Source organism: Oncorhynchus mykiss, chromosome 17, assembly GCF_013265735.2.
Source record: "Oncorhynchus mykiss isolate Arlee chromosome 17, USDA_OmykA_1.1, whole genome shotgun sequence".
NCBI lineage: Eukaryota > Metazoa > Chordata > Actinopteri > Salmoniformes > Salmonidae > Oncorhynchus > Oncorhynchus mykiss.
Window position 1 is genome coordinate 68968372 of NC_048581.1, and position 7696 is coordinate 68976067.

The window sequence follows — 7696 nt, forward strand, 5'->3', positions numbered from 1 at the left end:
CATATGATTGAGTGTAGTCTGGCCCAGGAGTGTGAAGGTGAACGGAAAGGCTCTGGAGCAACGAGGTTCCCCTCTTTCCATTGGGATTCTCTGCCTCTAACCCTATTACAGTGGCTGAGTCACTGGCTTACTTTGGCTCTTTCATACCGTCCCTAGGACGGGTGCGTCACTTGAGTGGTTTGAGTCACTGATGTGATCTTCCTGTCTGGGTTGGCGCCCCCCAGTGTGTTCGAATTGCGTCGGTGACAACTTAGGCGTCTTAGCTAATAACCAACTTTAGCTAAACACAACAATGCGTTTTGCAATTACTTTATCATGTTAGCTAGCCATACTCTAACCCTAACCCTAACCTTAACATATCCCTAACCCTCAACCTATCCCTAACCTTAAACTACCCCTAACCCTAACCTTATCCTACTAGCTAACATTAATGTTAATGCAACAGCGACACTTCTGTAAAACGCAATGAAGTGACAGCTGAACGCCATTCAGAGTGACTTGTGGTATTGGACCATACTTCTGGTATGTTTCATTTCTCCATCTCTTTCTATGCTTTCTCTCTGACACTCCCCATTTTCCTCTTTCTTCTCCAGGTATCCCTCCTCTCACCTCCTCTCCTGCACCTCCTGGATGTTCTCGATCCCGATGGCGCTGCTCCGTCTGGCACTGAAGGGCCCAGACTTCTTCCTGTTGGGGCTCTTCCCAGGAATGATCAGAGACTGGGGAGGAGTGGCTAGGTTAGTCAGCCACAATACTATATTCCTCTAGCATGACTTATATAGTAAAGACAGAGGCTACTGTAGGGCTATAATACACAACTTGGTCTGCTTTACAGTCAGTGAAAACATGAACTCCATTCAAATAGGCATTTGTTGAATGTCATTGAGATTCTGCAGCACAATGACTCAAAAGCCTTCCGTATTTGATACTTGCTATCTACAACACATGAGAAACGTTATGGAGGAACTAAAATGAAGCGACAGTGGCTTGTTGGTGAAAGACTACTTGAGCATGTTGTATGAGTGAAAGACAGGAATTGAGACACAAAGGAAGGTAATAAACCAGTAATTATTCTCACAGACGTGTCTATTTTTGTGACGGATATTCTTCATAAAATCTTTTAAAATAAATTATAGCTTTCTTACAACCCAGTGGTTTTACACCGCACTTGACGGGTAGAAAATTATTGCTTTATAAATGGCTATAAAAATATTGGTTTCAGCAAAAAGCAACGGTAATTGAATCTTACAAAGAAACTTAGAACCACAAAGTAAGCAAAGGAAATAGCTGAAGAAATAGCACATTTGAAGGGAGATTTGATACATGAACTTCTTCTGCTGTTCCTATCCCTATGGCACTGCTGTGACACCTACTGGGATTTTCCCTGGGACAAGTAATGACTGAACCACACAGGGGAGGGGAAAGCAGAGAAAGAGAAAGGGATAAAGAGAAAGAGGATGAGAGTAGAAGATACAATAATACACCATTTAAACAGCAAGGTACAAATTAGAATGTGAGCTCACAGTACACCATACAGAAGACAGGAGACATATTGAGCACATATTTAAAGGCCATTCACATTGAAAGCTGGACTAAAGTTAGTGACCACAGAGTGCGGAAGGAAATTGAATAAGATATAGCATATGGGCAGAATAGCCTGTGTAGCTTGGTCTCACTCTTCTTTCCTTGTAATGACAATGAACAAACACAAGGAGGAGTTTGTCAAATCACAAAGTGGACCTGTTTAAATAGGTAGATGAGAAGTAGAGAGATGGAGAGGAGGGACTTGCACAATCCAAGGAGTTAGCATGTGAGAATGTAGGAAAAGGTCATTAGTAAAACAACAGTGAACCAACAGCTATTTCTTTGAATTGCATGCCAGAGTACTTGCAACCTGTAAAGTGACACAAAGTGGAAAAAGATGCATGCATACACTTCTTATCTCGACAACTGCCTGTCATGTACAGCTCCATGCCATGCTTCCTGCCTGCTTCCTGCAGCGCCCATTTAACACACATGACAGCAAGGTAACATTCATGACAGCAAGGTAACAGGGGAGTCATGACATGAAAATAAACATTACTGTAAAATAAACAGTGGTTCATTTGAAAATGGCATGGAAAAACTCATGGAAAATTGCAAACTATCTCTCACTGTCACAAGGAGGAAGAGAGGTATAATGTATCCAAATGACAACAGTCCATATGCCATCACTAAATTACATAACACTGACTAGCCTCTATAAATATTTATGAGGCAGGTAATAGGCAGGAACAAGCAGTTCCAGTCAGTTACTGATTGATATCTAATAAGGAATATGCAGGTTGCCTTGGGCCGAGTCTCTATGTATTGAAATAGGAGGCTTGAACAGGTTTATAGACTGTGAGGAGTCCAACTATCCCTCGGCTAACAGTACCTTGTATGTGACGTTGTCTGAGCAGGCATTCTCCACCTGCACCACCACATAGGCATGCAGGAAGTTGGAGGCTATCATGTCTGGCACAAAGGGTGTGTTTTCCTCCTGAAACAAGATAGCCACGATGTTGTTGCCTATGTGCCTCTTCCTCTGCAGCTGCAAACACAAGAGCACAAACAACATTGTCACCATTACGGACATAAACTTTAACACTACATTTAGGTCAGCCAAGAATACCTATATACACTGAACAAAAATCTAAACGCAACATGTAAAGTGTTGGTCCCATGTTTCATGAGCTGAAATAAAAGATCTCAGAAATGTTCCATATGCACAAAAAGCATATTTCTCTCTAAACTTGAGCATACATTTATTTTTCAGGCCTATATCACGATAATCCATCCACCTGACAGGTGTGGGATATCAAGAAGCTGATTAAACAGCATGATCATTACACAGGTGCATCATGTGCTGTGGACAATAAAAGGCCAATCTAAATGTGCAGTTTTGTCACATAACAGAATGCCTCAGATGTCTCAAGTTTTGAGGGAGCGTGCAATTGGCTTGCTGACTGCAGGAGTGTCCACCAGATTTGTTGCCTCCAACATTGTTTTAGAGGATTCGTCAGTACGTCCAAACGGCCTCACAACCACGGACCACGTTTATGGCGTTGTGTGGGTGAGCGGTTTGCTGATGTCAATGTTGTGAACACAGTGCCCCATAGTGGCGGTGGGGTTATTGTTTGGGCAGGCATAAGCTACGGACAATGAACACAATTGCATTTTATTGATGGAAATGTTAATGCACAGAGATACTGTGACAGGATCCTGAGGCCCATATCGTGCTGTTTCAGCATGATAATGCAGGTCCCCATGTCGCAAGGATCTGTACACAATTCCAGGAAGCTGAAAATGTCCCAGTTCTCCATGGCCTGCATACTCACCAGACATGTCACCTATTGAGCATGTTTGGGATGTTCTGGATCGAGGTGTACGAAAGTGTGTTCCAGTTCCCTCCAATATCCAGGAACTTCGCACAGCCATTGCAGAGGAGAGGGACACAATTCCACAGGCCACAATCAACAGCTTGGTCAACTCTATGAAGGAAATGTGTTACGCTGCATGATGCAAATGGTGATCACACCAGATACTGACTGATTTTCTGATCAACGCTCCTACATGTTTGTTTTTGTTTTTCTACCAACAGATGCGTATCTGTATTCCCAGTCATGCAAAATCGATAGATTGGGGTCTAATGAATTTATTTAAATGTACAGATTTTCTTATGAACTGTAACTCAGTAAAGTCTTTGAAAATGTAGCATGTTGCATTTCTATTTTTGTTCAGTAGAGATTTATTAATTAGGCCAATACTCTACTAAATGCATAGTTTACTACAGAAACTATTTGTGATTACTAATTGTAAATATGAAACATCTCTCGACAAGCACGTTTCATAAAACAGTGGCGGTCATGTGATGCATATTGAAAGGCATAGGGCGGCCTATAACCCATTCAGTGATTGGAGACTGAAAAAGACAGGACCTTTTTCCCTGTACTGTGATTATAGGCCTCTGCAGCTTAGCTTCCTGCTCCCTAACATGTGTTGACTCACTGATCAGTCACCAGTTTCTATGTTATTCTGCACACCATTGTCAACATGGGGGAATTATTCTACACAGCAGGACCACATGACACCTGTTGATGAATGACATTTACTGCAGGGCAAAGTACTGTCATAAAATAGCACAGATCATATTGATTGTATGAATAAAACATTAAGGCAAATATTTATTTTCAGGACTTTATGGAAATTTCTTCTCTTATTAGATGCTGAATTGCTTTATAGTCTGTCACGCCCTGATCTGTTTCACCTGGCTTTGTGACTGTCTCCACGCCCCTCCAGGTGTCACCCATCTTCCCCATTATCCCCTGTGTATTTATACCTGTGTTCTCTGTTTGTCTTTTGCCAGTTCGACTTGTTTGTCAAGCTTACCAGCGTTTGTCCTATCAGCTCCTGTCTTTTCCCAGCCTCTCTTTTTCTCGCCTTCCTGGTTTTTGACCCTTGCCTGTCCTGAACCCGCCCGCCTGACCACTCCACCTGCTCCTGACCCTGAGCCTGCCTGCCGTCCTGTACCTTTGCCCCTATCTGGATTTCCGACCTCTGCCTGACCTGACCCCAAACCTGCCTGCCGCCCTGTACCTTTGCCTCTGTTGTTGTAATAAACATTGTGACTTCGACACGGTCTGCATCTGGGTCTTACCTTATCTTGATATAGTCATATATTTTTGAGTTTTACACATGATAACAATAAACCATTTGTTTCAAGCTCTGAAGAAATAAGGAAGAGTTGTTATTGTCATAGAGGCTTTATCTATTTAATAATCTCACAAAAAAAATTAAGTGAGAGACTCAGGACTGATCACCTGATAAGGCATATGTAAGGCTCAAACAAGCAACTTTTATACAGTGGTAGAATTATGCTGAGCAGTGTTCTTGTGTTGCATGGTTGGTCTGGCTCATGGGCAGTAGGCGCTCTTGTTGTTGACATTCAATAATGAACTCAACACAGGCTCAACGCCAGGTCCGCCTCAGCTTTAGACTGCAAGTTGTTTTCCTTCCTCTTCCTCTCAACACATTGTGTCTGTTCATCTTTGCCTTTATGTCGTTGGTGTACAGTGAATCTCTGATCGTCTTAGCCCACAAGGGTATCTCCTGTGTCTTTACGTGTACCTGTCTGTCCACATAGCTCAGATCTTCTGCTCATTCATCTCTTGAGAATAAGAGTCTCATTGGGATGGTTCTCCCAGCGGGGCAGGTGAGGTAGCTGAGGTCATTCAAAGCAGCAGGAGAAAGCATCAAGCCACCAAACTGTGTCCTCAAATGAGAAACTACATGTCGCCCCATGTTTATCTTCATGGAAGTGGCAACTTGTCATGAGAAATATCCCTTTCAGGTCAAAGCAGACAGGTTCACTGAGCACACCAACAGGAGAAAAGAATAACAGTGAAAAAAATAACAGTTTTGTTCATGGTGGCTAGCCCCTGGGGATTTTCCCCCTCAGATTTTACAAACCGGTACTGATTATACAGTGATGTTTCTTGATTGAAAGGAAGTAGATATACTATACATCCAATCTAGCTACTGACAGAAATAATGACAGACAGGACAGAGCCTGAATCAAAGCCTGAGAATCAGAGCAGATCTACCATAATAAACAAGACGTTTGAAGTGTCATCATTCAGGGAGTCATGTCAAAGTCAATTGTAATCGAGAGACATGACCAGTCTTTCATCTGCCATGTCAATACCATTCTAAGGCCACGCTTACCCTTTAAAGTCATGGAGCTCAATCTTGTCCCCCAGAAACTCCAAGAACTCCACAAAAGCAGGACTCCCGTCGCTGTTCCCAAATAGCTCCTCTTCGGTGGTCTGCAGGGAGAAATACAAAGCCGTGGAGAGGAAGTATTACATCTGATCTCAACAGGAAATCAATCAGGCCTCCTCTGAGTTCCACAGGAGGAAGCAAAGCAAATCCTCTTAGTTTGGGAAGGAGGGAGAAGCTCACACACCTAAACTCTGAGAATGGCTAAGCTGGCTATACTCTGAGAATGGCTAAGCTGAAGTCTTATGATGACCAGGAAGTAGCACAGTCATAATAATACCCCAAATATGGGAAGCAACCAACTGTTATAAATGTATATGACTTTATATAATTTTACCACCACAGGCTATATACCACTCACCTGGCCAAACTTCTGATAAATGACTCCAAACTTGAAATTGATGCTGATGACATGCTCATCAACGGTAACAATGAGTCTTTAGGCCTTTACCAAATATAGGACAAAACACACATCACGACAAGAGGGACACCATAACAGTACATAAAGAGAGACCTAAGACAACAACATAGCATGGCAGCAACACATGACAACACAGCATGGTAGCAATATCACATGACAACAACATGGTAGCAACACACAACATGGTACAACCATTATTGGGCACTGACAACAACACAAAGGCCTTCTTAGGGCTAGGCCCCTTTTTTTCTCCACTTCCTGCCTGAATGATGTGCCCAAAATAAACTGCCTGTAGCTCAGGCCCTGAAGTCAGGATATACATATAATTGGTACGATTGGAAAGAAAAAACTTTGACGTTTATAGAAATGTTTAAATAATGTAGGAGAATATAACACAATAGATATGGTAGGAGAAAATCCAAAGAAAAAACAACCTGATTTTTTTTGAGAGAGAGACCATCCTCTTAGAAATGCAAGAGAAAGGTCATATTGAAAATTGGATGCAATTCCTATGGCTTCCACGGGGTGTCAGCAGTCTATGTTCAAGGTTTCAGGCTTGTAACTTCCAAAACGAATAAGAAATAACAGTTTTAGTAGAGGGACAGTCTTGGAAATTTGTGTTTGCGCTTGCCATGAAGACATTACGCACCTGCTAAAATCGGTTTCCTATTGAACATACTTTTTTCAGAAAGAAATATTAAAGTTTTATTACATTTTAGGGTATCTGAGGAGTCAATGAAAACGTATTTTGACTTGTTGAAACAAAGTTTAGGGGTAGATTTTCAAATTCCTTTCTCTGCAAGTTGAACGAGTGGATTAATCAAATTGATGGTGCCAACTAAACTGACTTTTTGGGATATAAAGAATGATTTTATCTAACAAAACAACACTAAATGTCATAGCTGGGACCCTTTGGATGACAAATCAGAGGAAGATTTTCAAAAAGTAAATGAATATATAATCGTTATATGTGAATGTATGAAACCTGTGCAGGTGGAAAAATATGTTGATGTGGGGCACTGTCCTCAAACAATCGCATTGCATGTTTTCGCTGTAATATCTACTGTAAATCGGACAGTGCAGTTAGATGAACAAGAATTTAGTCTTTCAGCTGATACAAGACACTTATACGTACCTAAATGTTTAAAATCCATAATTGTTATGATTATTTATTTGAATTGCACGACCTCCAGTTTCCCCCGGACGTTGTCCCACTAGTGTGACACCGATACTTAAGAAGAGACAATACATCACACGAAGCAGCCACAACTGTCAGTCAGAGTGTCAATGATTGAGTCTTGAATGAAGAGGTGGAGATAAAATTGTCCAGTTTGAGTGTTTTTTGCAGCTTGTTGCAGTCGCTAGCTGCAGTGAACTGAAAAGAGGAGCGACCCAGGTATGTGTGTGCTTTGGGGACCTTTAACTGAATGTGACTGGCAGTACAAATGCTGTATGTGGAGGATGAGGGCTGCAGTA